The sequence below is a fragment of the Schistocerca serialis genome, chromosome 4 (assembly GCF_023864345.2).
Source record: "Schistocerca serialis cubense isolate TAMUIC-IGC-003099 chromosome 4, iqSchSeri2.2, whole genome shotgun sequence".
Classification (NCBI taxonomy): Eukaryota; Metazoa; Arthropoda; class Insecta; order Orthoptera; family Acrididae; genus Schistocerca; species Schistocerca serialis.
In genome coordinates, this window is record NC_064641.1 from 26,554,490 (window position 1) to 26,582,027 (window position 27,538).

Sequence of the window (27,538 nt, forward strand, 5' to 3'; positions counted from 1 at the left end):
TCAAAAAAGGTTCTGCACCACCTCGTTTCCGAGAGTTCTGGTACCTGTACAGAAAATTGGAATTGAGATGAACGTAAACATCATTTCCGCCCTTCTTAATTGCTCATGAAAACCACACATTGCATGTTGTACTGAGGCGGCGCGGTTCCTTCCGTCCCTTTTACGACGAACCTGCACCTACCTGATAACGTTGTCTCAGCGTATCATCAGTAGGGAAGCCGAGCGAAACCTACTGTATTTCGACGTGAACCAGGCTGCAATTTAAGTCACTAATCTACGTTTCGGGAGAAAGTTTTCACGCGAAATGAAAGGATGGAAATTTTGTCCTCAATCAATACATTCTGAAACTTAGGTGAACAGGTGTCACTGCCAAGCCCGTGCTAGTCTTAACACAGTCACTCACAATCCCTTTCACTCACGTTAGCAAGTTTATGGTGTTGCATTTCCCGAAAACGTAATAGATACAAAAATACTGATTGTTTTTGATTGAGAATATTCTCCAAATATTAAGTCTGTCGGTACCAAATGCAGTCACAGTTTTTAGTCACCGACATGCCCAATACGCCACGCGGAATATATGTCTTTTCTCTTCACAAAATTCACTTAAAAATTCCGAAATTTCTATACGTCCGTCTAAATAATTATGCCGTCACTTTACCACGCTTTTGATATATGAAACACTGCTAGATAGGGCAACTTATCGTTTCCATCGGAACTACTACTACGCACGTCCCAACTGTTTCATGTCTGGGCGCAGACTCCTCTCTAGAATACTCTAAGTCTTCTCTACCAGCAGAGAAAGGCGCACGAAGAATATTGCTTTACCATTCATCAGTTTACTCAACAACCAATAGCAGAACAACATTCTCCCGCGTCTGTCCGCGCTTTTCATCAATAACCAATCGCAAAATAGTAAACCTAACGACTGCACTTTTTAACGACGTAATTATCTAATATGCTGAAATTTTGTTTATGCATAAGGTTATTTACTATTGTTATTTATACCTGAATTAACTTTCCCTTTACCATAAACTTACTTTACAAATCTATTCTACAAAAATCCCCTTTGTCCACATCCATACTTCTTCGAAATGTTCCCACACTAAATCCTACTACATAACCCGTTAAACAATTATCTTCATATTAACCTCAAACCACACTGACGCATCATTCATACTGCTAAAGCACATTTATAACATTTTACATACACAAAAAGATATAATAACACTTTTGAAAATACTAGAACAGTTTATGAAAAATATTCTATTACTTTAGTGCACTCTAGTGGGCACAATCGAGACTAAAATCACAGTCCCGCCCTATCCAATACTGTCCTCTATCGGCTGATACATAAACTACTTGCGCTTCCAGTCTCGCGTCACCATCTGTCAGTATCCAGCTCTGAGACACATGTCCCACTTAACCGCCTCCAAGGCAGGATCGGTATACGGCGCAACGCCTCAGAACCACCATACAGCTGAGATCACCGCCAAGGCGAGAATCAGTCATTGGGAGTCGGAGTATGCACAACCGATGACTCGTTCCCGGACTAGGACGACGTTAACAGCGAGAGGCTGTTCTCTTAAGGAGGTAGCAATGTCGCAGAAGACACTGAGTCGCACAAAAAAAAAAAGTCGCACCGTGGCGTAGTGGTTATGATACTAAACTGTTGCATTGAGGGTCGTAAGTTCAAAACCCGTCTGGAGTGTACAGTTATAATTATTATATTCGGTTCGAGTACATTCTAGAAGTATCCACAAACGTCAAGAATCATTGTACTGGAATGCTGTGTAGCTGTATATATACTGTATGTTTTCTGGCCGGAGGCAGTTAGCTCCGCGCTCTTGTATGGGCAAATGCTGAATAAACTTTCGTTAAGAGAAGTTAGTGTTCATCATTCATCTACTTACACCTTCTTCTACGTGACATTATTACTGAAAGGAATAATCATTATTTATTACGAACTTCACCGTGACTGCTCAGCTGATGAACAATGATGGTAAGGACGTACGTATGTGATGCTGTACTGTGCATTAAGAAATTTTGTATGATATTCTAAAGTTAAGCTTAGCCCGAATTGAGTCCGATATAACTTTGACAACACGCGATCCATTAAGGAGTTATATATCAAGTACTGCTCTCGACTTTTCAGTTCTTTCTGTTTTCGAGATAAGCGATACAAATTACAATTCCTTTTTTTTTTTTTTTTTTTTTTTTTCATTTAAGGGGGGTAGGACGTCAAACGGGCCGACTTGGAACAGGAGAGACACCACAGGACATTTTAATTTCCACTGTCTATTCTTTTACAAATAAATTCATAAAACTTTAACAGCATGACCAGGAAGGATTCAGGATTCATACTCATAGCAGTGGAAGCTCAAAAACGTAACAAAACACATTTTTTTTTACATGTGAAATTTCATCATTTTTTTCACTTACTATTGGCTGCATTTGTTGCTATAGGTACAGTTTTCTTACTAAGTAAGAGAGATTCTTCGATGAATTTTGCACAGCATACAAACCATAGTTACAGGTGTATGAAACTCTAGAATTTACTTAATTTATGAAGAAATGAATGAACTGTTACATTTTAAACTTCATGTGTAGAAAAAATTCAAGTTTTATAGTTAATTATCTCAATTTTTTCACAGTTTTTTTTAATAGATTTGGAAAATTCTAGAGTTTCATACACTTGTAACTACTGTTTGTATGCTATGAAAAATTCATCGAAGAATCTCTCTTACTTAGGAAGAAAAGTGAATCCAAAGCAACAAATGCAGCCAGCAATAAGTGAAAAAATGAAGAAGGTATTTTGCTACGTTTTTGAACTTCCACTGTGATGAGTGTGAGTCCTCAATCCTTCCTGGTCTTGGTGACGAAGTTTTATGAATTTATTCGTAAAAGTATAGACAGTAGAAGTTAAAATGTCCTGTGGTGACTCTCCTGCTCCAAGCCGGCCCGTTTGACGTCCTACCCCCCCTTAATCCGATCCACATTACAATGAAACACTCTCCTCAAAAAAAAAGAGTAAGGGGGCGTAATGCATTAACAACAATGGAAAATATGTCCCTTCAAAGAAGCATAATGCACTAGCAATATGTGGGTATGTGAAGGTGTTAAAGAGCTGCCGAAACGCGTAGTAGGAAACTTTTTTTTTTTAATAAAATCAGTGAAGTGGGAAAGGTATTTAGTTTTGCGACTTTTCCTTCATTTAAAGTAGTTTATAGCTTTATTTAGTACCATCCGACTAATTCCAAATGAAAATGTGTCAAAATAGTTATCACATGCAACGTTAGAATTAAGGCTTTTTTTTAGGTAGTACAGCATTTAAACAGGAATTTTAACTTTATAACCGTCGAATAAAGACGCCAGAGTTCTCACGACTGTTAGAAAGTGTTAATTTTTTTCTTTTTTTAAAAAACAAACAAAGTCTTGTAAAAGTGTCCGGTTCAGTTACTAAAAAGAATTTACATCCTACTTTTACCAGAAATGCGATGAAATTTAAACGAATGTAATTCGACAGTAGTGTAGTACATAATTTTATTCGTTAATTTCCGAACAGAAGTTCGATTATGCTTCTTTAGAACGGTAGTACGCAAGTATTGAACAAATGCGCCGTGTGTAGTTTTAGCACTGATGGGATGGCTTGTTTCCGCAGCGATCTGCTGGAATACTTCCGAACGATTCCCTCTGTTCACGCACTGAGGCACGCGCTGCCCCTCTTGTCGGCCTGTAACCGCGTGGAAATGTATTCTGCTGCAAGAAGGGAGCGATTGGCAACGGCGTTTCTCTCGGCCAATCAGAGCGCTCTTCTTCCCCACTACCTTCTTTCGTTCCAAGATGGCCACCTGTTGCTGGCTCAGTCGCTGTGCTGCCGCCGCCGCGGCGTTGTGTGTGGAGGTCTTTCGCGCGGGCTGTCCGCAGTGCGTCTTGCTGTGAAAACTCGAGCCAGTGAAGCGGTGTGCTAGTGTCGGGAAACAAAAGCAGAGGTTTCACAGTTATCTAACTTTTGTGCTCTAAATAAGTGATTATTCGACGTGCAGGGTTTAAAAAAAAGTGTTTCCAGCACGTGATGGATTACCGTGAAGCAGTGTAGACGCCGGCAAGCGGTCGTGCAACTCTCCGAGGGATATCTTCTGTAGGTAATCTCAGGACCGCGGTGCTATTCTATGCTATTACTGTTTTCATCTAAAACTCTTTTTACCTATAAGCTATCATCAGGATTTTATCTGTAAATGTACTAATCGCCACTCTTTGATGTATTTATTGTTTTTCGATAGAAGTACAACTTTCGGGAATGAAACACTCGTAAGACTGTATTATTTCTTCCGAGGTTACCGCATTGTACGTAAAGTCTTTGGTCGCGACTGTTGCTTTTAAAAGATTCGTTGCGAGCATGCAAGGAGTACTTTTATCATTTTTATCGTTGTATTCAAAATGAAGTTTTTATAAAAGTGGTTTGGATTGCAAGTTGCATTGCTTGCATCAACTCTTTGGCATCGGTTTTGTAATTGTTGGAATGGTCACTTTTTCTGTAACATAAGTACTGATCCGTTGCAGATAATCCTGGATGAGTTGATCTTGAAAGACTGTTGTACGCTAATTTTCTGTGTGCATGTTATGAATTCGTTTTTTTTTTTTTTACTACCATTTTTACTTCAGTGCTCTAGCGAGTCACATTAGTGGTAAGCGACAATCTTAGAATGTAAAATTAGCTTCTAGATAAACTTTCGAGTTATTGTAACGAATTTTTTGCGTAAAATAGCAGCAGTGTAGGATACATTGCAACGCTTCTAATATATTGATCTTAAGAACTGTATTACTGTACGTACAGTCAGCTTTCCACGAAATCACTGTTCCTCCATTTTTCGTTAAAACGTGTAATTCACGATGTCGAAAGTGAATTTCTATATGTCATATCAGGTTTCTGGTCGCCTTTTTAGCCCATTTAAAAGGCATAATTATATGGAAACAGTTTTTTAATCCATAATAGCCCGCATTTGAACCGGTAGTCATCTTTTACGAATTTCATGGATTGTGTATTTGTTAATTACCTAGTATTGCCAGACAAGAGACATAGGCACTCGTAGTATTGTGTATGTAGCTATATTTTAATTTTTCTCCTCAGACATATATAGTAATTCTTTCTTTCTTTTAACTGAGTTTATCATATCAAGAGTGCGTCCAAACCTTGCATCAGATTGGCTGCAAACTCCTTTAAGTAGTTATAGTAAAGGTTTCAACACTAGATGCTTGCTTTATTTTAGCCCAAAATGTTCACTGTCTCTAGTAAATCCGAAGAGGACTGATCCGTTATTTAGAAACGCGAAATTCTCCACTTGCTTTTGCTCTGGATTTTTGGTACATTCTGAACACAGCCTGCAGCCTCACATCTTGAGCATTATGATATGGTTCTGGATGTCTTTTCATCTTGATTATATTCGCGACACGATGGCCATCGTGGCTAGTTCTTTCCGTAGAGTACGCGTTCTGTTCAGACCGTGTAGATGTTTAGAACGATCCTTCTGTAACTCAAAATGCAGTGCCTTAAATCTGTGTGACTTTTCTTCTGTAATAAGTTTGCTTATAGGGGAAAATTAAGCTACCGGCATATTTTACAATTTAAATGTAACCCACTTTTATTTACAGACCTAGATATACACCTGTTTGATAGATACTGAATAAAACTGCCCACGTTTGTATGGCTAATGTTTATTAGCTGTGATTGTATTAAAAGTATGACGATAACTATACTTCAGCACTGATATTGTATTAATTGGTGAACAACCTGACTTACGCCATCGACAATTAAGGTGAAAAAATTGGGTGGCAAATACTTTTCACTGTCAGCGAAGTTGTGTATCGATAATTCTGATACATTGAAAATGAAAAAGAGGAAGTTTGTATGGTGTCTAGAAAAAAAAGCAGTCTTGATCTTTGAGATTAATACAACCTAGAAAAATTTCGCTCACTTACGAAAGTTGATATAAAGCTTTCTTCTTGTGAAGCAAGTAATGGTGACTTGAGTAGGTATTAAGCTCGGCAAAAAAAGTAAGAATGGACCTTGTAAGTGACCGAAGCGTTAAGAGTTTCCTTATTGTGTCACTTGCGGTTGTTCTACCGGTTTGCCTATTGGTTTATTTGTTGTCTCGTTAGCTCTGAATGTGTTGCCGTGCGGTCACTTCAAAGTCGGTGTTTACTCATCATGTTGACTGCTTACAGATTTGCCAGTCTAATGTCATCCCTTAAGGCGTACTTGACTGTTGAATTCTTGATTTCCATGAGACATAAAACTAAAAACTCTGGAAATGTTTCTAGTTCAGGAAGGATGATATAACAAAATATGCACCCGAAGCTTTCACTAAGCGTTGGTGGTTTTCTTGGATCTGTTTCGTATAGTTCGTTATACGTTTCTGTCGCTGGTTGTTTGTACTTTGTGTGATTAGCAAAGAACGATGTTCGGATACGTACTGTAGTGTGAAATTCAAATTAAGTTTGCTGCCTAGTGTGGTTTATTCAAATAATGATTGGTAACTGAACGGCCACATGAATTCGCCGAACTAAGGACAGCATCCAACATACCTCGTGTGAAAACACGAAATTCGAACAGACTGGATGATTGCGCCGCTTGCTGCGTTTCTGTTATGTACGCACCTTATACAGGACAAGACCAGCAGCAGCAGGTGTGAAAGTATTCTATAAAGGAGTAATTGTCAGGTATTACGTAGCTGAATGCTTGACTGTTACACTGCTCTCTCTCTTTCTTTTGTTCTTTTCATTTCTTTATTTTGTAGTGGAGTTCGTGGTGACAGATTAAACTGTCAAGGTTAGACTGGAAGGCCTCATTTTGGTTGTGATAGTGCGTATTTTATACGTACGAATTATGCTTTCGTCTCCCATGAAAACCGCTGTTTTCCAGTGAGATTTGAATGTTTGAAGGAGTTAAGGAAAAGGACGTTCATGTCCGAAACTCCCAAATCCTCGTAGGTTTCCCAGTACTTGGATAATTAAAATAACCATCTTGTATGACGTCATAGTCGCTATACTATTTGATAACGTACTGTTCAAAGCCAACAGAATGTATCTGGTATAATTCCCTACCGTACATTGCAGAAATTTTTGAGTCCCCGGAAACCTGTCGTTTACACACTGTCTAGGAAGCGTTAAGGCTTATCTTGAACTCGTATAATAGTGGCAGGGTTTTGGGAAGATATCTCAAACTCATTTTCCAGAAACTTTCGGTTCATCTCTTCTGTGCATGATTGATCGTGTATTGTTTTGTCAGCATGGTAGTGTCCCAGAAACAAAATCTCCAAGTGTATTAAGTCTGTGTGTCAGGACTGGGACTCGAACCCGGAACCTTGCCTCTTACCGACTGAGCTATCTAAGGACGACTCCCCGGCCTGGTCCGGCACCTCGTGTTAAATCTGCTAATAAGTTGGGAACAAAGAAAAAATGGAAGAGTACACTCTGCATCGAGGTACCTGGTCGTTCCGTGTCACCTCCAACTTTACATCTCGTCTGCATGTCGTTTACAAGGCGCATTGAGCTGCCCATTCAAGAACATGGACACTCGTTTGAGCACCTCACTTATATGAACATTCTGTCACCAAGGGATCCATCTGAACCCAACCAATTATGAACAGCATCTTGAATGTACCCTTAAAACTTTGAACGATTCTAGCTCCCTAACTTTTAATTCATAGAAATTTCGTTAGATTTATTTGCACACGGTTGTTTTTAGTGTATCAGATACATGATAGAAAAATGTAATGTTCTGATTAAAAACTATTAATCTTTGCTGTGACTCTGTGACAGAGAAAAACGTCGTACCAGAAACACCTTTTTTATGGGTAATTATGTACAGTCAAAGTATTTTCTGCACTCTCATTGGGTAAAGGGGACATTTTAAGGCATTTCTACTAAAATTATATAGCATGTTCTAGATCAAGAAACCATCGTTATCGACATCATGTACACGCTCACATGACCTACACATTTGAAATTCCCTTAAGGCAGATGACATTTTGCGCGAAAAATGAAATTCGTTTCCAATTAGCCAGCTGATCCACTCGGAATCTCTGTCAACTCTGCCATACGACTTAACTGGCACCACCATCATGGAATGACCAAAATTGTAGATTTATGCCATATCTCGATTCTGAAAGCCATTCTTACTTACCAACTGCTACTGATGGCGGAACTAGGGAAAGTGGGGGAGGAGTGGGTATATCGGTAGAATTGAAGCTTGGCAGCGTAGGTGGTGATAGTGCACAGAATCGTACGGCACGGGGGTGCACAACCCCCTCGTTCACGCAGATTTGACGGGGAGCGGAGGGTGTTCAGAACCCATTCGTTCACCCTGATTTTGTCCGTGCTATTCTTAAATTCTTCAGTCGATAAATGCAAATGGCGAGATGGTTCCTTCCTCAGTCCCAGCTTGTACACCGTCGCTAATGACTTCTTTGTCGATGGACGTTAAATCTAAAGTTTTTTTCCTTCTTTCCTTAGAACTGAAGCTGTGAAGGAGGGTTGTAAATCGTGCCTGGGTAGCTCACATGGTAAGACTATTACCTACTCTCAGGAAGCAAGAGTTAAGAGTGCCGATCCCATACAGAGGTTTAATCTCTCAGTAAATTTTTCTGTAATGTTCCTTAAGGAAGTGATGTGGAGAAGCATTCATTGGTTACACAGCTAACTCATCTTTATTCAGCTTGACCGATTCTTGCCGGCCGGAGTGGCCGAGCGGTTCTAGGCGCTTCAGTCTGGAAACGCGCGACCGCAACGGTCGCAAGTTCGAATCCTGCCTCGGGCATGGATGTGTGTGATGTCCTTAGGTTAGTTAGGTTGAAGGAGTTCTTAAGTCTAGGGGACTGATAACCTCAGCAGCTAAGTCCCATAGTGCTCCGCCGGCGTTTTGGTTTCCTCATGACGAGGTCTGTCTACTCTTGTTGCGGACCCTCTCTTACACTCTAATTATTTCACAAACCATAATCGTGTAGATCAGTTAAGACGGTCTAAGCCGCATGATTAGTCTTGAGTGTTGATCTCATGGAGTTACTCTTCCACTTGTGCTTTTATATGCCCTCATTTCTTAGATCATTTCCTCATCCATTGTCAAAAATGGTTGAAATGGCTCTGAGCACTATGGGCCTAAACTTCTGAAGTCATCAGTCCCCTAGAACTTAGAACCACTTAAACCTAACTAACCTAAGGACATCACACACATCCATGCCCGAGGCAGGATTCGAACCTGTGACCGTAGCGGTCGCGCGGTTCCAGACTGTAGCGCCCAGAACCGCTCGGTCACTAAGGCCGGCCATCCATTCTCTTCCCCTGGTTCTTTTGTGGTCATGGTCATGGTAGATCTTCTTCATTTTGTAGGCATGAAGTGTAGTAATATCTCGACTCGTTTCATCTCAGTTCGAGATTGCGTCAGGATTGTCCTTCACGTTTAGTTTCATTAGAAACTCCCCTGATTTGTTGTATAAGTCTCCAATAAACTTATTGTCCATTGAAGCTCTACAGGCAACAAGATTCTCGGGAATCCTAAGAGTGAGGTTGTATCTCCTCTTCAAACTAGCACACTACAATTTACTAGCAATGTCATCATCAGGATTTAGAAATTTCTCTCGACTAACATTTATTGCTTCTGATAGGCAAATTTCCTTACTGTGGTAACTGTTAATCCAAATCCTATTTCTCGCTGGAATCAGTGAAAATGTTCTCCCTAGCTTCTTTGTACAGTTCACTAATACCACTTTGAGTGTATATCAGAAAAGGGCATATTTAGTGACCTCCATGGGGCCCCCTTCTCTGCTGCATAAACTGATAAGTCTATCATTATTACAAGTTTCGCTGCTTCTATTAATTCGCTTTTCTTTTGGCATACTTGGACCTGAAGTAGGAAGACAGTATTTTACTGTAGGCAGTTTCGTGATATGCATGCCGAAACGAAAAAGTATTTACAAGGACGTGAAGCTAACTATATACGCAATCAACTTTGGGTAGTATGTTATGTTCAAGAAGTACAAAGAAACCGAGCTATAGTGCCAAAACACTAAAAAGTTAAGGATTTCCTTCCAAAACTTAAGTTGTAGCTTTTGCCACGTAAATAACAATACTAACTGCAATACATAACGATTGAGCAACATTCTTTGCTAAGAAGATACATAGGCTAGTATTTGCTCTTACCTTGTTAGGTTATCTCATATTTTCAGCAGTAGTGTACTCGTAGCAACAAATATTGAATCTTGCGGCGAATAACGACACAAGTATTTGCTTTTTTTCCTTTTATCGAGTCTCGACTGATTGCGTACAGCTAAGTTAACAATACCTTGTACTGCCAACAATGATGCCCCCAAGACTCTACAAGGCGAAATGGCACATTGCCCCGACAACTGGTGTACTAGTAGTTAGTTAACAAATCATATTACGAAATCGCCTGTATCACGAAAATAGCACCCTTTACCTTACGGTATTATCGCAGTTTTACGCAAATACAGTGTTATAACATGTGAACGTTCCGCCAAGTGTCAAGGGAAAGTCGTTGTAATTTCTGGGAAATTGGATCCCAAACCTTTGGAGTACATACTATCAAGTTTAAAAAAGTACAGAGTCGGAGGGGTGAAATGTATTTGGTCGGAATAAATAGTGCAACAAAACAAATGACTGTATTAAGTGTCCGGTGAGAAGTCACTGTAGGCTACGTGTGAAAGGCTTTTCGTAGGAAGTAAACAGAAAAAATAATAAAACTGGGATTTTTTTTCCCTTGCCTCAGCCCAGCATCCTCCGATAATCTGGATGAAGAGAACAGCAGTGTACCGTAATTACCAAAGCGAGTAATAACACACAGAGGAACGGAAGTGAAAGTTTGTCTCTGCTAGCCACGTTCTAAGAACTATGTTCTCTGCCAGTTGCGCGACTTCAGCATGTACTTGGAGAATTGTGTCGCTGAAATAATGCAGTCCGCAGTTGTAGTTAACTGGTGTCAAACGGCCTGCCCCCTTCCCGAGGCCGACTTAAATTGCACGCGACGTAAAGCCGGCGAAACCCTAGTGCCCTGCAGCACTAAGGAGCAGAGGCAAGAAGCCACCAATACGCAGTCTGCAACTTACGAATGCCTTCGCCCTGTCTTACTGCCTGCTTTAACTAGCTTCTTGCCGATGTAGATAAGTGGGGATCCTATAAACAAACTGCCACCTTATCCTCCAAAGACAGGTTGGCCAAGGTGACTGACTATACGTATACTACCTGCTACACCCCTAAACTATGAATTCATTACTATATACTTTAGTCTGTCATTTCTTGAATTTCTTCCCTTTCCCTGTACCGTTTAAGAACTACACTTTCGCTAACAGTTTATAAGATTTCGATTTTGGTATTTTTCTATTTACTATTTTAATATTTTACCTGTCACCTCCCCATTCACACTAAGTTATCCTTGTGTTACACTTTTTGTGTGATACCTCATTCTCAATTCGAGGCCAATGTTTGAAATTTTTCCGCTTATGCAGATGTGCTCTATCCGTCTTCGGTGTTTCGCCCATTTAATTATTTTTCTGCTCTGTATACAATACAAATCCCACCGCTTTCTTTGTATTTGATGTATAAGTAGTATTTATTCCCATTACAGCTACTTCTAATAGTTATCTTGGTTTCATCTACGTATATCGCAGGTTGTGTTCTCTTTCACTACAATCCAGGAGAAAGACGTCGTGTAAGGGAGCATGATTGTCGATTTTATCGTAGCGCAGCTCTCTCATCGCCTCTTCGACTTAACTCGATACGCCGGCCGGAGTGGCCGTGCGGTTCTAGGCGCTACAGTCTGGAACCGAGCGGCCGCTACCGTCGCATGTTCGAATCCTGCCTCGGGCATGGATTTGTGTGATGTCCTTAGGTTAGTTAGGTTTAATTAGTTCTAAGTTCTAGGCGACTGATGACCTCTGAAGCTAAGTCGCATAGTGCTCAGAGCCATTTGAACCACTTAACTTGGAAAACTAGACGTACTAAAATTACGACCTTGTTTTATATTTTTTAACCTGACTTTCTCTTGCTTTTTATCAGTTGTGTTATCGCTGTCTTAACTGCTTTCGTTCATCCGCTGGATTCTCATTCCGAAGGACGGCGCCTCAGATCTTTGTCTTGGCAAATTTCGACTTATTTTTTACGTGGTTTCTCTAAATAGCATAAGGTAAACGTCAGGAGTTTTCCTTTGATAAGGACACGCCCAAATTATATCCCCATTCTTAGAGCCCGCATCTCGTGGTCGTGCGGTAGCGTTCTTGCTTCCCACGCCCGGGTTCCCGGGTTCGATTCCCGGCGGGGTCAGGGATTTTCTCTGCCTCGTGATGGCTGGGTGTTGTGTGCTGTCCTTAGGTTAGTTAGGTTTAAGTAGTTCTAAGTTCTGGGGGACTTATGACCACAGCAGTTGAGTCCCATAGTGCTCAGAGCCATTTGAACCCATTCTTAGAAGTGATGATAGGATTTTAGACGCTAATCATTCTCACTTCCTCCTGTTTGTCCTTATTGTCTTCAGAATCCTGAATTACCTATTCCAGAGTTCAACACTGAAAAAAAAAGTAGTTAGTAACCCCGCTGTTAACCTCGGTGCCGCAAGACTAACCAGGTATATTCTCCTACTGCATTCATGGTGCACGGTGACTAGTGTTTACGAGACTGGACTCATATTGGGCAGGTGTGCTGATATCAGTACCGGACATCCTGACTTACCATTTCAGTCGTTTTCTCTATTCGGGCTTGGTGGTCTAGTGGTCAAGCACGTACTTGGAAGTCGAAGTGTCGCGGGATCGAATCCTGGCCGGACTAGAAATGACAGGTGGCTCGGATTTCACGTTAAACTGTAGGTCCCCTTTCCTTGGTTGGATTACTGGGGTAGGCAAGGGACACGCAAGGGACCGAAGTGGCGTCCGACAAGAGATTTCCATCTATCCTCTGAACATCCCTCTTGAGGAACTCACAGCAATTCCTGCCATACGATTATTATTGAAAATGTATGAAAACCACTGCAGGTGAATGTAGCGCCATAGCCTCTTTCATTTCTCATTCTTATTTTTACCGCTTATCTTAAGAATTTAACTTCATTGGGATATTGTTATTTTATATCTGTCCTTCCCACTCTAATCCGCATGGCATGCCTTCCTCCGGTGTGGGCTACTTATGACGAAACTTTATCTTAGACGTCGTGTAAGAGAAATTCTCTCCAAGAGACGTAAATAAGTATGTAGCCAATCTTTAATCGGACCAGTTTCTTAATTTCCGGCGCCATTTGCCACATTCTCATTATTACTGGTATCAGTTTTACTTTGTATGTTCATTCCATTTCTCTGTCTTCACTTTAATGATTCGCCCACATCTTGCTGCCCTATAACTGTTGGCCTGACTGAATATGCATCATTCCACGTAGTTTCCTTTCTTTCATGTAACACTGTTTGGAGTAAAGCCGTCCAAATTTTCAGCCAACGAATGCAGGAGAGCTTCTCTGAAGTTTGGAAAGTAGGAGGCGAGGTACTGGCGGAGGTAAAGTTGTGAGGGCGGGGCGTGAGTCGTGCTCGGGTAGCACATGCCCGCGAAAGGCAAAGGTCCCGAGTTCGAGTCTCGGTCCGGCACACAGTTTTAATCTGCCAGGAAGAATCCTAGCCAAACTATTGCTCGAACAGTGCTCGTTTAAGTGAGCCTGATGGCAGACGACTGTCTTTCGCCCCTCCCTCAAACTAGTTCATACAGTCTTCATAATTTCTCCAACCGCTCTAAAAACAATGTCGATTCTCGCAACCCATGAAACAGCGGCTCCCCACTCCCCACAACTTCCTTTCCATTCTGCACTTCCCAAAAGCAGACTTCCACAACCATTCCAAGTCCCGTATACCCTCTAAAATTGAAAGGATATTTTTTCAAAAAGTAAGGCCCATTTGCTCCTTTGACTGTGTGCGAAGCCACATAGTTTTCATTCCGCAGTCGTCTGAGTCTGAGCGAAAGCAAACATGAATAGCTTCGAACTTTATTGCTCCTTGCATTTGCCAATAGCGGGCAGTAATTCTATTTTTGTGTGCTAAAGTATGTTTTAGGGCTGAAATTAGAGCAATTTCTGTGGGTTTATAGAATGAAGGAAAAGTTAGACAGTGGTGTCAAAACATTAAAAGTGGCCGTACAAATACGCATGATGAAGAGGGGAAGGTAGATCCAGTGTCCAACCCGATGAAATGTGCAGAGCGACCAGAAATTGCGATCTAACCGGCGATTGGCACTCTGGCTGATGAAATTATGTCCGACACATCACGGTTTACACGATTGTCACAAAGATGCTCAGATATCATAAATTGTGTGTGCAAAGTGGATACCAAAGCTGGTTTCGTAACAACATAGAGTGCAGAGAATGGCAAGTGTATGAGCATTTTTTGGACCATCATCGACAAGGTGAAATGACCTGTTTCCCCACGAGACTTGAATATCCTACACCAGCGCAAATCAAAATGTTAATGCAGTGGCTCTATCCAACTTCGTGAAAACTGAAGACATCCAGGCAAACTCCTTCTCGAGTCGAAAAATGGTGGCTATTGTTTTCTGTAATGAAAAGCACGTTTTTTGGTTGATTTCATTGAGGATGGATGGACAGCCGTTACTGAGGACATCGAGTGCCTCTGGCAGAACTGCGAAAGTTGCGATCCCCCTCCCGCCAGTATCTATCTGCAATTTTTTTATTTGCATATTTAGCAAATCTTGGAAGGTGTAATAACAATCGAGATTTATTGAAAAATAATAATGACAGTGAACTGAAATATATTGATATAAAATAGTGCACACAACAAATTAAACGCTTCATTGTAGTAAATAAGAGTTTTATAAACTTTCTAGGAAAATTGAAAGTGGAAATGCCGTGTGGCTAGGGCCTCCCGTCGGGTAGACCCTTCGCCTGGTGCAAGTCTTTCGAGTTGATGCCACTTCGGCGACTTCTGTGTCGATGGGGATAAAATGTTGATAAGGACAACCCAACACTCAGTCCCTGAGCGGAGACAATCTCCGTCCCAGCCGGGAATCGAACCCGGGCCGTTAGGCATGACATTCCGTCGCGCTGACCACTTTTTTAAATCTCATTTTGTTCGTTTTCGTTCGTTGCATCTGCTCGGGGCGGACGTGAGACACCCATTTAAGTTCGTCGTCGATCGATTAACTCAGTTTTTTTTTTTTTATTACAGAGGGCAGCTAATCCTCTGATCGAACACTGAGCTACCATGCCGGCCCACTCAGCTACCAGGGGCGGACAAAATTGAAAGTAAAACAAAGTCAATAACCTGTTGTTACTGTAAATGGCTCTGAGCACTATGGGACTCAACATCTATGGTCATCAGTCCCCTAAAACTTAGAACTACTTAAACCTAACTAACCTAAGGACAGCACACAACACCCAGTCATAACGAGGCAGAGAAAATCCCTGACGCCGCCGGGAATGGAACCCGGGCGCGGGAAGCGAGAACGCTACCGCACGACCACGAGCTGCGGACTATACTATAAGAGAACCCGTGTGTTCCTCAGCGATATCTATCATAAAAACGGTCAAAGCATAAAAAACATCGATTCACCACTAGCAACGTGTGAAGGCACATATGCCACAGTCGTATTCTTTTATGTGATTATCGTTAGGAAAAGCAAGTTCGTTAATATTCTAAATACCTCGCGGTACGGCAATCATTTCGCGGTAAACCTAAGTACATCAAAGCATTTTCTCGAAAGATGGAGTCTGCAATTGATTAAGGATACAGGCGTATATTTTATTAATTTCATTGTTTCTACTTGCGATATCCGTTTGCTGTGCGATGAGAATAGGGCACTTTTATAATGGGCTAGTATAATTTCTCACCTGTCAGTAGAGGTATACGTCATAGAGTTGACAGAACGGCATTCATTTCGGCATTTAGTAAAAACGTCAATATTCCGATTTCGTCGACAGCGAGACCATCGTGCAAGGAGGGATAACTTTACGCACCCCACAAGTACATAATGCGCAGAAACGGCTCCATTTTTAGGTTTCCGCACCTCAGTCGCTAAAAACGGAGCACTTATTAGGTCACTTTATCTGTATGTCTGTACCTGCCTACTATTAATACCTCTTTTTTTTAAGAACTGGAAGGGGAAAAAAGATCAAATTTATGTCAGTTTCTGAGGTATACGGTCCCCTGGCAACGTAAATAATTTAAGCTTCTAAGCCAAAGAAATCAAAAGATGTGGTCATGTACGAGGAGGTGTGTGACAAAAATAATAACTCTGACAACGCTACGAGCGATCTGGCAGCGCTGTGTTGTTCCACTTCAGTAGACCGGTGTGTTCAACCCTTCCAGATGCTCAGTCAGAGTTACCAGCTCCGTACACCCATCACGTGATTTTTGGGAGCACACTCAGTGAAGCCCTGATTTTGTGGTGTGTTACGAAAATGGAATTGAGGAATTTAGAGCAACGTTATGCCGTCAAGTTTTTTGTGAGCTTTGAAAAGTTTAAACAGGCGAATGGGGAACATTCCTTATCAAGACCATAAATTTTTCGCAGACACAAATCATTTTTGTAAGGCGAATAAAACGTTGGAAGATGAACCTCGCCCAGGCAGACCAACTTCAAAAACCAACGGTAACGTCGAACGTGTCCGTGCTCTTGTGAGACAAACTGGACAGAACAAACTGTCAATCGAGTGGTTTATAAAGATGTCATTGAAAGACTCAGGGAAAGGGTGAATCGAGTGAGACGAGGCATTGCAGATAAATGGAGCTGTATCATGACAAAGCCCCATGTCAGACGGGCACTTCCGTCACGGAGTTTTTTACCTCAAAAGGCATTCCTGTTGTTCCACAGGCCCTCAATTCACCTAAACTGAGTCCTTGACATTTTGGGACTGGGTTGGACATTGAGAAGAATGTGACAGACACGTTAAAGGTCCTGTCAGTTGAAGCCTTTCAGTACTGCTTCCAAGACTGGGTTCGACTACTCCGTCGGTGTGTAGCTACCGAAGGGAACTACTTTGAAGTGGTCAAAATTATTGTTCGAAGAAACGAAAACTTCAGGAGATAAGAAACCAGTAAGATATCGTCGAATCGTTTTAAACGAGTTTTGTAACTCGAGATCACAGTCTCGGTATGGTGCAATCCCCAATGAGGATCGTACAGTTTCATCGAAAAGCTCTGAAACGATACAGTGTCAGAAAGAGTAATTACTTTTCGGACACACCTTGCATGTCGTATCTTTTGTTACTCGCAAACTCATTCTGCAAAACTTGTAGAGGAATTATCTACAAACATGTTGGATATGGTGGCCCGGTGGTAAAGTGCGTTTCTGGAGAGAGAGAGAGAGAGAGAGAGAGAGAGAGAGAGAGGTTATGGGATTGTATCTCTTTCAGACCAAGAATTTTCCAGTCTTCATTTTAACGTCATCTTCCTCCCTCAACAATGTGAGCAGTCACCAGACACAACACTTGGTTCGGATTCCATGTTAAACAGTAGGTTGCCATTCCCTGATTTGATAGTTAGGTTAGGCTAGCGACAGGCCAGTCGCCGAAGTGGCGTCCAATAGAAATACTTGCATCAGGCCATTGAGCCATGCAAAATTATTATTATCATCTACAGGAAGTTACAAAACGATACACACTTCGAAGGGTAGTAGAGGGCGTCGCGAGGAACAAATAGAGGATAGGAACCTGTCTCCAGAAACCTTATCCAACGACGCTACAGAGAGTCGAAGTTTATAGGCGCTGGCGGCTGGCATTAGGCTACCTTTTCAGCAGCAAAAGTGATTTCGTGTGCTGACGCACCGTAGGCGGAACGTCTCGCTCTGTTGTTTGTTGTTCAGTGATTGCCATGGTTGCTGGTGGAGAAGACGGAGCTAGCTGATGCATTCGCCGACCTTTTCTCTTATGAATGCGGTGCTTCATTCCATCCGAGGATGACTGTTTCGGACATAAGTTTCCATTCGCAATGTATTTTTCTCTGTATTCCGAAAAACACCGGAGCTTTAGAGGGGATGGAAACCTGTGTCCGAAACTGTCAACCATTGAGGCAACAGAGCAGCGTATTCACAAGAGATAAGGCTTGTCTACGCAACAGGTAGCTGTATCTTCTCCACTGCCACCAGTCACCATCACTAAACAACAAACAACACTGTGAAACGTTGCACGTATTGTGCAGCAGCGTACAAAGTCAACTTTGCTGCCGAAGGGGTGGCCTACTTGCAGGCGCAGGCACCTGTTTAAACTTACAAGGGAACCTCCCCATCGCACCCCCCTCAGATTTAGTTATAAGTTGGCGCAGTGGATAGGCCTTGAAAAACTGAACACACATCAATCGAGAAAACAGGAAAGAAGTTGTGTGGAACTATGAAAAAAATAAGCAAAATATACAAACTGAGTAGTCCATGCGCAAGATAGGCAGCATCAAGGATAATGTGAGCCCAGGAGCGCCGTGGTCCCGTGGTTAGCGTGAGCAGCTGCGGAGTGAGAGGTCCGTCGTTCAAGTCTTCCCTCGAGTGAAAATTTTACTTTCTTTATATTCGCATAGTTATGATCTCTCCGTTCGCTCATTGACGTCTCTGTTCACTGTAATAAGTTTAGTGTCTGAGTTTTGCGACCGCACCGCAAAACCGTGCGATTAGTAGACGAAAGGATGTGCCTCTCCAATGGGAACCGAAAACATTTGATCGCAAGGTCGTAGGTCAACCGATTCCTCCACAGAAAAACACATCTGATATATTCTATACGACACTGGTGACGGCATGTGCGTCACATGACAAGAATATGTTGTCGGCCCACCTAACTTGTACACTTGGCGAATGGGTAAAAAGATTCTTCTACCTCGCCCGATTTAGGTTTTCTTGTGGATGTGATAATCACTCCCAAAAAAGTGATGAAAACATGCGAGTTTGTCACATAAACTGCATCAAATGAATGCAACAGTTTCACAGTCGCACAGTTTTCCCTGTGCTCTGTCAAAACATATGTTTTTAACGTTTTCAAATTTTTCCGTGTGTTGACTGTCAAATCCTGCATATGTCCAAGCAAATCTGAACATGTCCTGGAATTTTGGAGAGCGAAGTTGATTATGTGTAAGTACCTGAACTTTGATAATTGTCCGAAAAGAAAAAATTAAACTTTTTACTCGACGGAAGACTTGAACCAAGGACCTCTCGTTCTGGAGCTGCTCACGCTAACCACGGGACCACGGCGCTCCTGGGCTCACATTATCCTTGATGTTGCCTATCTTGCACATGGGCACTTCTGTTAATCCTATTTCCTAATGGTTCCAGACGAGTGAACAATAGTCGAACCGGGCGAACAAGTGTTTTGCAAGCCACTTCTTTCATGGATGAATTTAAATTTCCCTATGATTCTCTATCTCTATCTCTCTCTCTCTCTCTCTCTCTCTCTCTCTCTCTCTCTCTCTCTCTCTCTCTCCATATCTAGATCTCAGTCTGAGCTTTTTCTTCAGATGGATTTATGTGACCATTTCATTTCAGCTCATCTGGGACGCTTGCGCCTAGGTATCCCATGGTCGTTACTGTTCCCAGTTACGTATCACCCGTAGCGCACTCGATCTCTCCGTATATTTATGGACAGTATTTTACGTTTATTTGCTCTGGAGTGCATCAATCTAACTTACTAGATTTCCTCCCTCTCAGTTTCTACTTTTAGGACTTTGTAAGGGTCAGGTTGTCTTCACATTCATTTGCAAGTCCCTCCGAGCGGAACGGTGAATTCAAACCGCTGAGGAACAGGCGATAACACATCTTCCTCCTCGAGACTCAAAGGGTGCGATGTTCCCAGATCTCCTATCGTAATCTCATTGCACAAAATGTTCGTGGGTCACATTTCGCAATTTTTTTTAAAACGTGTTATTTTCTGGATGCGTTTCTAGTGTGTTTTAAACATACATTTAAAATATTGGCGTGCGTGTTGGCGACTGAAAACAACGAGAAAGTCGGACACATTTCTCTGATTTGCAGGAGATAAAATTATCGTGGAAAGCCATCTGTTGCACTGCGTGGGTAATTGGGCCAATGCGCACCGCTTTCTCGTTCCGATCTCGAACAGTTTCAGTTGGTTTGTGGGAACAGCCACCCGTAACAGAGAAGCTCTCGTCTCGTACCGCCGGCGATTAACGCGCGTTACAGTTATTACGACGTGAATTGCCGAATCATTAGCTAATGGACTCCATTTGGAAGCGCCGTTGCTGCGTGCGTTCCTCGTCATCCACCGGTATTGTATTCGCCGGCGGTTGGCTGCTTCGTACGTAACAAGAGCGCACGATCGGACGAGTCTTTGCAAGAAAAAGCGCTGAATTGCTGGCAGTATACGGTACGTCGTAGTCGTGAGTCATTTGACATCCACTAAAGGAAAAGACGATTTGCGCTATTTTTAGTTAATTTGTAAAAAGCTTTTGTCAGGCCAAGTTGGGTTAGACTCATGCTTATTCTGAGTTAACGCGCTATGTACTGGAGAGAAAGAGCATGAAAGAATTAAAACTTAAGCAAAAAACAGTCGCCAGTCGATGGAGAATTAACGGACGTAATAGTAAGAGGAGTCAGGCAGGGATGTTGCTTTCACCTACAGTGTGCAACATCCACCTAGAAGAGATCATAGAAAGCAAAAATCGAACGAGAGCAGTATGTGTAGGAGGCAAAAGGATGGAGTGTATACCCTTTACTGGCAGTTTGGTGGCTTTAGCGGAACGGAAGCAGATGGTAAATAAAATGGTGTAAAACCAAAATAGCAAATGTGCAGAATTCAGAATGAAAATAATAAGAAGAAGAGCAAAATTATTTATTTGCTGAAAGGCAGAGAAGGCCAAAATCACGATAAATGAACAGCAACTACAGCAGGTTTCAAAATTCAGATACTTGGGAAGTATTACAACAGATGACCTAAAATGTTACACAAACTAAGATCGATAGCCATCGCATACTGTGCCCCAGATACTTCCAGCTGCATTGTGGGGAGAACAACCAACTCGTCCACCTTACTCCTTGACTTTCTCTGTCTTGTTGTATCTTGGTTACAATTGGATTTCCCAGGATCTCTGTTCTGTATCTTTCCTTTGGGGATTGTTCCTGTTCGATGCATATCGGATGAAGGGACTAATAACCTCGCATTTTGGTCCCATTAACTCCAAAAAACCAACCAGGAAAGAAATTGCATTGCGGGCCACTGAAGAAAAACTTCATATCTGCTAAATACTATATATGTACCGTAGTTTTATACGGCACAAAGACCTAGGTATGGCGAAGAAATGAGGAAACAAAGTTGGAGGCCGTGGAGTGTGGATATGGAGGAAACTAAAAATGTAATCCTCAGAAACGCTTTTCGTAAGTCAAGACCCAAATATCTGGCCGTCTACGTTGACCCTTCATAAACATACAATGACGAAACACAAAATCAGGAAATAAAAACAAAGTTATTCGGACACCGAGCACTTTTTTTACTTTTAAAAACGGGGATACCAGATTCTCTGTCCCGTTTATCCATATTTCCGCCCATTCACAGAAAGTTCCTGTTCTGTGGCGGTAACACCATCAGCATCAAGTCCCGTGGCTTCCCTTGCACTAACCAGTACTGTAAATACGTCTACATGCAGCAGACTGCACGGAGTCATTAGCGTTCCGTAGCATTTCAGAGATGTTACAAGGGACTTAAAGGAAATAAAAATCTGCTCACATATACACTATTAACGCTAACCTTAAAAATAAAAAATAAAAAGTTGAAGAAAGCATTACCACTCTTGCCCATTTGAGCATTAAGTACGTTATCGAATCTATCTCCTTTCTTTCTCCCCTTTGTACATCACCTCTAAATCCTCTTCTGTATCATTTAGCGGATATAGATGTTCGGCAACTGCAGGTTTACAACAGTGGCCCAGTCTAAAAGCGTCTGACTGCTCTGTACATTTTACTGAAAATTTTCTCCCCGTCTGTCCTATGTACGAGGGTTGAATGAAAAGTAATGCCCCCACTTTCGTTAATTGGGTTTGGATGGGAATACTTTAATAATCAAACGCAGAAATATTTCTTAGAATGTGATCTTCAAGTACCAATATTTGCTTTTCCACATAATCACCAGCCAATTGGATACATTTCTGCCAACGATGGACACGTTTTCTGAAGCCGTCACGGAAGAAGCCGACACTCTTGTTTCTGCAACCACAGTCTCTCAGTTCTCTCAACGTCTTCATCAGAAGCATAATGATGTCCCTGCAGATCGTCTTTCATTATCGGAACAGATGGAAGTCAGACGGTGCTAAATCTATGGAGGATGCCGTACGGTAGTGAGATTCAGTCTCCGAAGTTCTGCTGTGGTGGCACGTGAAGTGTGTAGTTTGGCACTGTCATGCTGCAGGAAAACATTTCCCTTTTCTTTTCGGACCCTTGTTAGCCGTGATACGGCGATCGTGCTGAATCAGTCTGTCAACATTTCGCTTGTGAAACTCGTTGGTTGCTGTCACAGGACGTCCAACTCTTTGTCACGCAGGTCAGATGTTCCCGCCTCGACATCTTTAAACTTACTCGCCCAACGACGCACAGTACTCACATCAACACAATCGCCATAAACTGCTTTCATACTCTGGTGAATCTCCTTTGGGGCGACACCTTCTGCTGTCAAGAATTCAATGACTGCACGTTGCTTAAATCGCACTGACCGACCGTCTGCGCAGGGTTCCATACTTTACACTGTAACAACACAACCGCTCAATGCTAAGGCTTCCCACCAACTGGAGCTGTAGAGAAGAGGCTACGGAACAAGCCAGTACCTGCCACATACCAATGCTGCCAACTGCTGAAGAGTTACGAAGGTGGAGGCATTACTTTTCAGTCAACCCTCGTATTTCGTGTCACTGATGCACAACGTGTTTTGTAAACCTATTTGTTCTATCATTCTTACCCGGTTACCAGCTTCATGCCCTAAATTATGTGTCATTACGTTTTTTGCTAACCGGACATTGTATTGGCTAAAAAGTTTGCCAATTTCTGTAAAATTTTCCCAAAATACGGTACAGTAACTATCTTTATAGCCTCAACTAATTCCCCTTTGTTTTTCTATGCCCCTATGGGCACCACGATTCACCATCTCTACATCTTAACTACTCGTTGTTTACTGTAGTTTGTTTGATGCCGTTTAATTCATTTAATCTATCTGCTGCACACTTTGGTACACTAATGGCTCTATTCACCTAGCTTCTAAACATCGCTCCTTTATAAATCCGCGGGTGGAAAGATGGCCCAACAATCATATCTGTTTCTGTTGGCTTTGTAAAGTTCTTGAAGGCATACAGCTTGATTTACCTCATTACCTCACTGTGCGGAAACTGAATACAATTATTACTTTCTATACTAAAGTCACTTTCCTCTGGGAACCCATTAAATGTACCAACTATTTTATCAGTGTCGTCCTCAGTTCCGTTCACAAGCAACGTGTTGTCGACATAGCGTTTACCATTGCCTTTTTCTTGTATAGGATAGATTTTAAAACATTCTCTTCAAGATTGATAAAAAAATCGATCTTTGTGGGCGAAAAGCTCGAGCAGCAGTAGCTCTATAAACACAATTGTTTCCTATCTCGAGACCTTCATGTGCTTGGATAAGTTACTTTAATAACTTCGATCATCTCATGTGGTGCTGGTTGTTGTTGTTGTTGTGTCCTCATGCTTCTTGACAGAGCGTAGGGGAACGATGCGGGAGACCTGCACCGCCACACTAGGCAAGGTCGTAATGGAGGTGGTTTGCCGTTGCCTTCCTCCGACCATAATGGTGATGAATGATGGTGATAAAGACGACACAACACCTGGTCATCTCGGTGCAGGTGAAAAAAAAATCTCTGACTTCGCCCGGAATCGCACCCGGGATCTCGCGCTCGGGAAGGAAGAACGCCTCCGCGACCACGACGGGCGGACCATAGCTAGCTCACAAGTTTTTAATGTCCAGGGAGACTTAGTAGTGAAAATCCAGTGATCGTCTTATCTCTAATTTCATTAATCAGGGCTACACTGTTACTTGCTGAGCTGTTGTTAATAAACACCAAATTGTCTCTAAGGGGGTGGTTGACGAAATTCGTTAGTTTGTAAACAGAACACACTCTTGCATTAAGGATTGGCCTGATTCGGTGATTCACTTTGTGAACTTATATTACTTTAGGTACTGTGGGGCTCATGTTACATTGGCTCTCCTTACAACGGAAGCTTCCCATCGTACCGCCTCCGCCTGCCCCCCTCAGATTGAGTGGTAACATGGCCCATCGGATCATTGGATAGCCTGTCAAAAATTGAACACAGGGCAAGCACGAAAACAGGAAGAAAGTGTACTGAACTTGGTGACTATGTTGAAAAATAGTGTCGTGTGTGTGTCACTTTGAACTATAGGGCAGCAGTCCATAGAAGTTACTTAGCCTGCCATTATAATATGTAACTTACTTTTTGAAGTCCTTTTTGTAATTTATTGTAATTGTTGTAATTTATTTCAGTGACTGATAGCGAATCGTGTAACTTTGGTTGTTGACTCTTGTATGTACTCACTGTCACATAACGTATGGGGTCTTTCGAAGGATGGACGTGAATGTGGCATCAAGCAATCGTGATTACCGCAGACGGACAGAAATGTGTAAGTCTTGAACGTTCGTTCAGCCATTACGTAAGAGAGTCGCCGTGGGTGGTCGCCGGAGCTGAAGTGTTACGTCGAGGCACAAAAAGAGCGATGCCTCAGACTGCCTGGTCCTGGCGGCGTTTGACAGACTTCTTATCTCCGTAGTAGTGTCTGCTGCCCCTTAGAAGGAAACGTCGCTGGCGTTTGAAGGGGGGAATTGCTGTAAGCTTTGTGGAAGCGATTAAGTTTATCACTTAGGTGCTAAAGCGTCTTACTTGTTGTGCCTCGCCCAGCCATTTCCATTCGAAGGCTGTTGATGTGGGAACTAAAAGTTAAGACAGTGCTCTGCGATGTTTCGCGAAATTCGTTTATAGTAGTAATGTGAGAAGGTAGTAAGTGGTGAACTATGACCTTGTCGGCGATGTTGCGGGTCCACGACAAATTTTTGCAACTGATGAATTATCTGAGCTTTCAGGAAACGCAGGGCTGGGAAAGTGAAATGAATGCAGACATTGGACTTTTAGTGGCGACGACTGCGAAACAAAACTTCGACCGGCTATCCAGATGTAGTTCTCCATGCTTTCACTAAAACGCATACGGTAAATGCCAGGCTGGATCCTTCGCTAACCTGTGTTTACGCGCCTTTTCGAAAGACCTCATTGTCGACGGGATACTAAACCCTAATCTTCCTTCAGTAACAGGCAGTGTGCAACAAGTTTGGTTTTCAGGATATTTGCCCTATATGTGGCGTTGATATTGAAGCCAGTGTAAATCCATTGTAAATCCTAACGGACTGAGCTGTTCCCATGCTACATTTACATCCATACTCTGCAAGCCACCGTTTGGTTCGTGGCGGTGGGTACTGTCAACCAGCTGCTAGTCATTTCCTTACCTGTTCCACTTCCAAACACGGCTAGGGAAAAAATTACTCCCTATTTGCCTCCGTATGAGCCCTAATGTCTCGTCTCTTTATCTTCGTGGTCCATGCCCGAAATGTACATTTGCGACTATACAATCGTGCCGCAATCAGCCTCAAATAATGCCGGTTCTTTAAATTTTATCAATAGTGCTCGTCGGAAAGAAAGTCGCTTTTCATCCAGTGATTCCCATTTGAGTTCCCGAAGTATCTACATCTACATGGATACTCTGCAAATCACATTTAAGTGCCTGGCAGAGGGTTCAAATGGCTATAAGCACTATGGGACTTAACAGCTGAGGTCATTAGTCCCCTAAACTTAGAACTAGTTAAACCTAACTAACCTAAGGACATCACACACATCCATGCCCGAGGCAGGATTCGAACCTGCGATCGTAGCAGCCGCGTGGTTTCGGACTGCAGCGCCTAGAACCGCTCGGCCACTGCGGCCGGCCAGAGGGTTCTTCGAACCACCTTCACAATTCTCTATTATTCCCATCTCGTATAGCGCGCGGAAAGAATGAACACCTATATCTTTCCCTACGAGTTCTGATTTCCCTTATTTTATGTGATCGTTCCTCCCCATGTAGGTCGGTGTCAACAAAATATTTTGGCATTCGGAGGAGAAAGTTGGTGATAGGAATTTCTTAAGAAGATTCCGCAGCAACAAAAACGCCATTGATCTAATGATGTCCAGCCCAAATTCTGTATCATTTCTGTGACACTCTCTCCCATATTTCGCGATAATACAAAATGTGCTGACCTTCTTTGAATTTTTTTTTATGTACTCAGTCAGTCCTATCTGGTAAGGATCCCACACCGCGCAGCAGTATTCTAAAAGAGGACGGACAAGCATAGTGTAGGCAGTCTCCTTAGTAGGTCTGTTACATTTTCTAAGTGTCCTGCCAATAAAACCCAGTCTTTGGTTAGCCTTCTCCACAGCATTTTCTGTGTGTTCCTTCCAATTTAAGTTTTAGTTCAATTTACGAGTTTTAGGTTAGGCTGATTCATCGTGTAACCGAAGTTTGAGTTCCTTGTAGCACTCATGTGCATGACCTCACACTTTTCTGTACTTGGGGTCAACTGCCACTTTTAGCACCATTCACATATCGTTTTTAAGCCGTTTTACCTTTTGTTTTGATCTTCTGATGACTTTATTAGTGGATAAACGACAGCTTCATTTGCAAACAACCGAAGGCGGCTGCTCAGATTATCTCCAAAATCGTTTATATAGATAAGGAACAGCAAAGGGCCTATAACACTACCTTGGGGAACGCCAGAAATCACTTCTGTTTTACTCGATGACTTTCCGTCAATTAATACGAACAGGAAATCACAAATCCAGTCACATAACTGAGAAGATATTCCATAAGCACGCAATTTCACTACGATCCGATTGTGTGGTAACGTGTCAAAAGCTTTCCGGAAATCCAGAAATTCGGAATCTATCTGAAATCCCTTGTCAATAGCACTCAACACTTCATGTAGTACTTGCATGTTGTTGGAAACTACCGCTAACAAATCTAGCAACCAGCCTCTGAATTGCTTCCATGTCTTCCCGTAATCCGACCTGGTGCGGACACCAAACGCTCGAGCAGTATTTAAGGTCCTATATGCGGTCTCCTTTAAAGATGAACAACACTTCCCTAAAATTCTCCCAATAAACTGAAGTCGACTGTTCGCCTTACCTACTACAATCCTTACGCGTTCGTTCCATTTCACGTTGCTTTGCAACTTTACGCCTGCTATAGTACACGTTCAATCAATGTGACTTTCTCAAGCAGCTCAATGCAGTATTCGAACGTTGAGTTTGTTTTTCCGTAGTCATCTGCATTAACTTACATCTTTCTACATGTAGAGCAAGCTGCCATTCATCACACCAACTAGAAATTTTGCCAAAGTCATCATCTATCCTCCTCCTGTCACTCAACGACAACATCTTCCCATACACCACATCATCAACAGCAAACAGTCGCAGATTGCTGCTTACTTTGTCCGCCAAAT

General features: G+C 42.2%; 1 long non-coding RNA gene across 1 annotated transcript in view; it reads left to right on the forward strand.

Moving 5' to 3' along the window:
• Positions 1-3,883: 3,883 nt before the first annotated feature.
• The window catches only part of LOC126474950 (uncharacterized), a 456,943-nt gene continuing 433,288 nt past the window's right edge, over positions 3,884-27,538 (forward strand). Inside the window, exon 1 of the long non-coding RNA XR_007586609.1 lies at positions 3,884-4,138. This is a non-coding gene — a long non-coding RNA (uncharacterized LOC126474950). The remainder of the gene's footprint in view (positions 4,139-27,538) is intronic.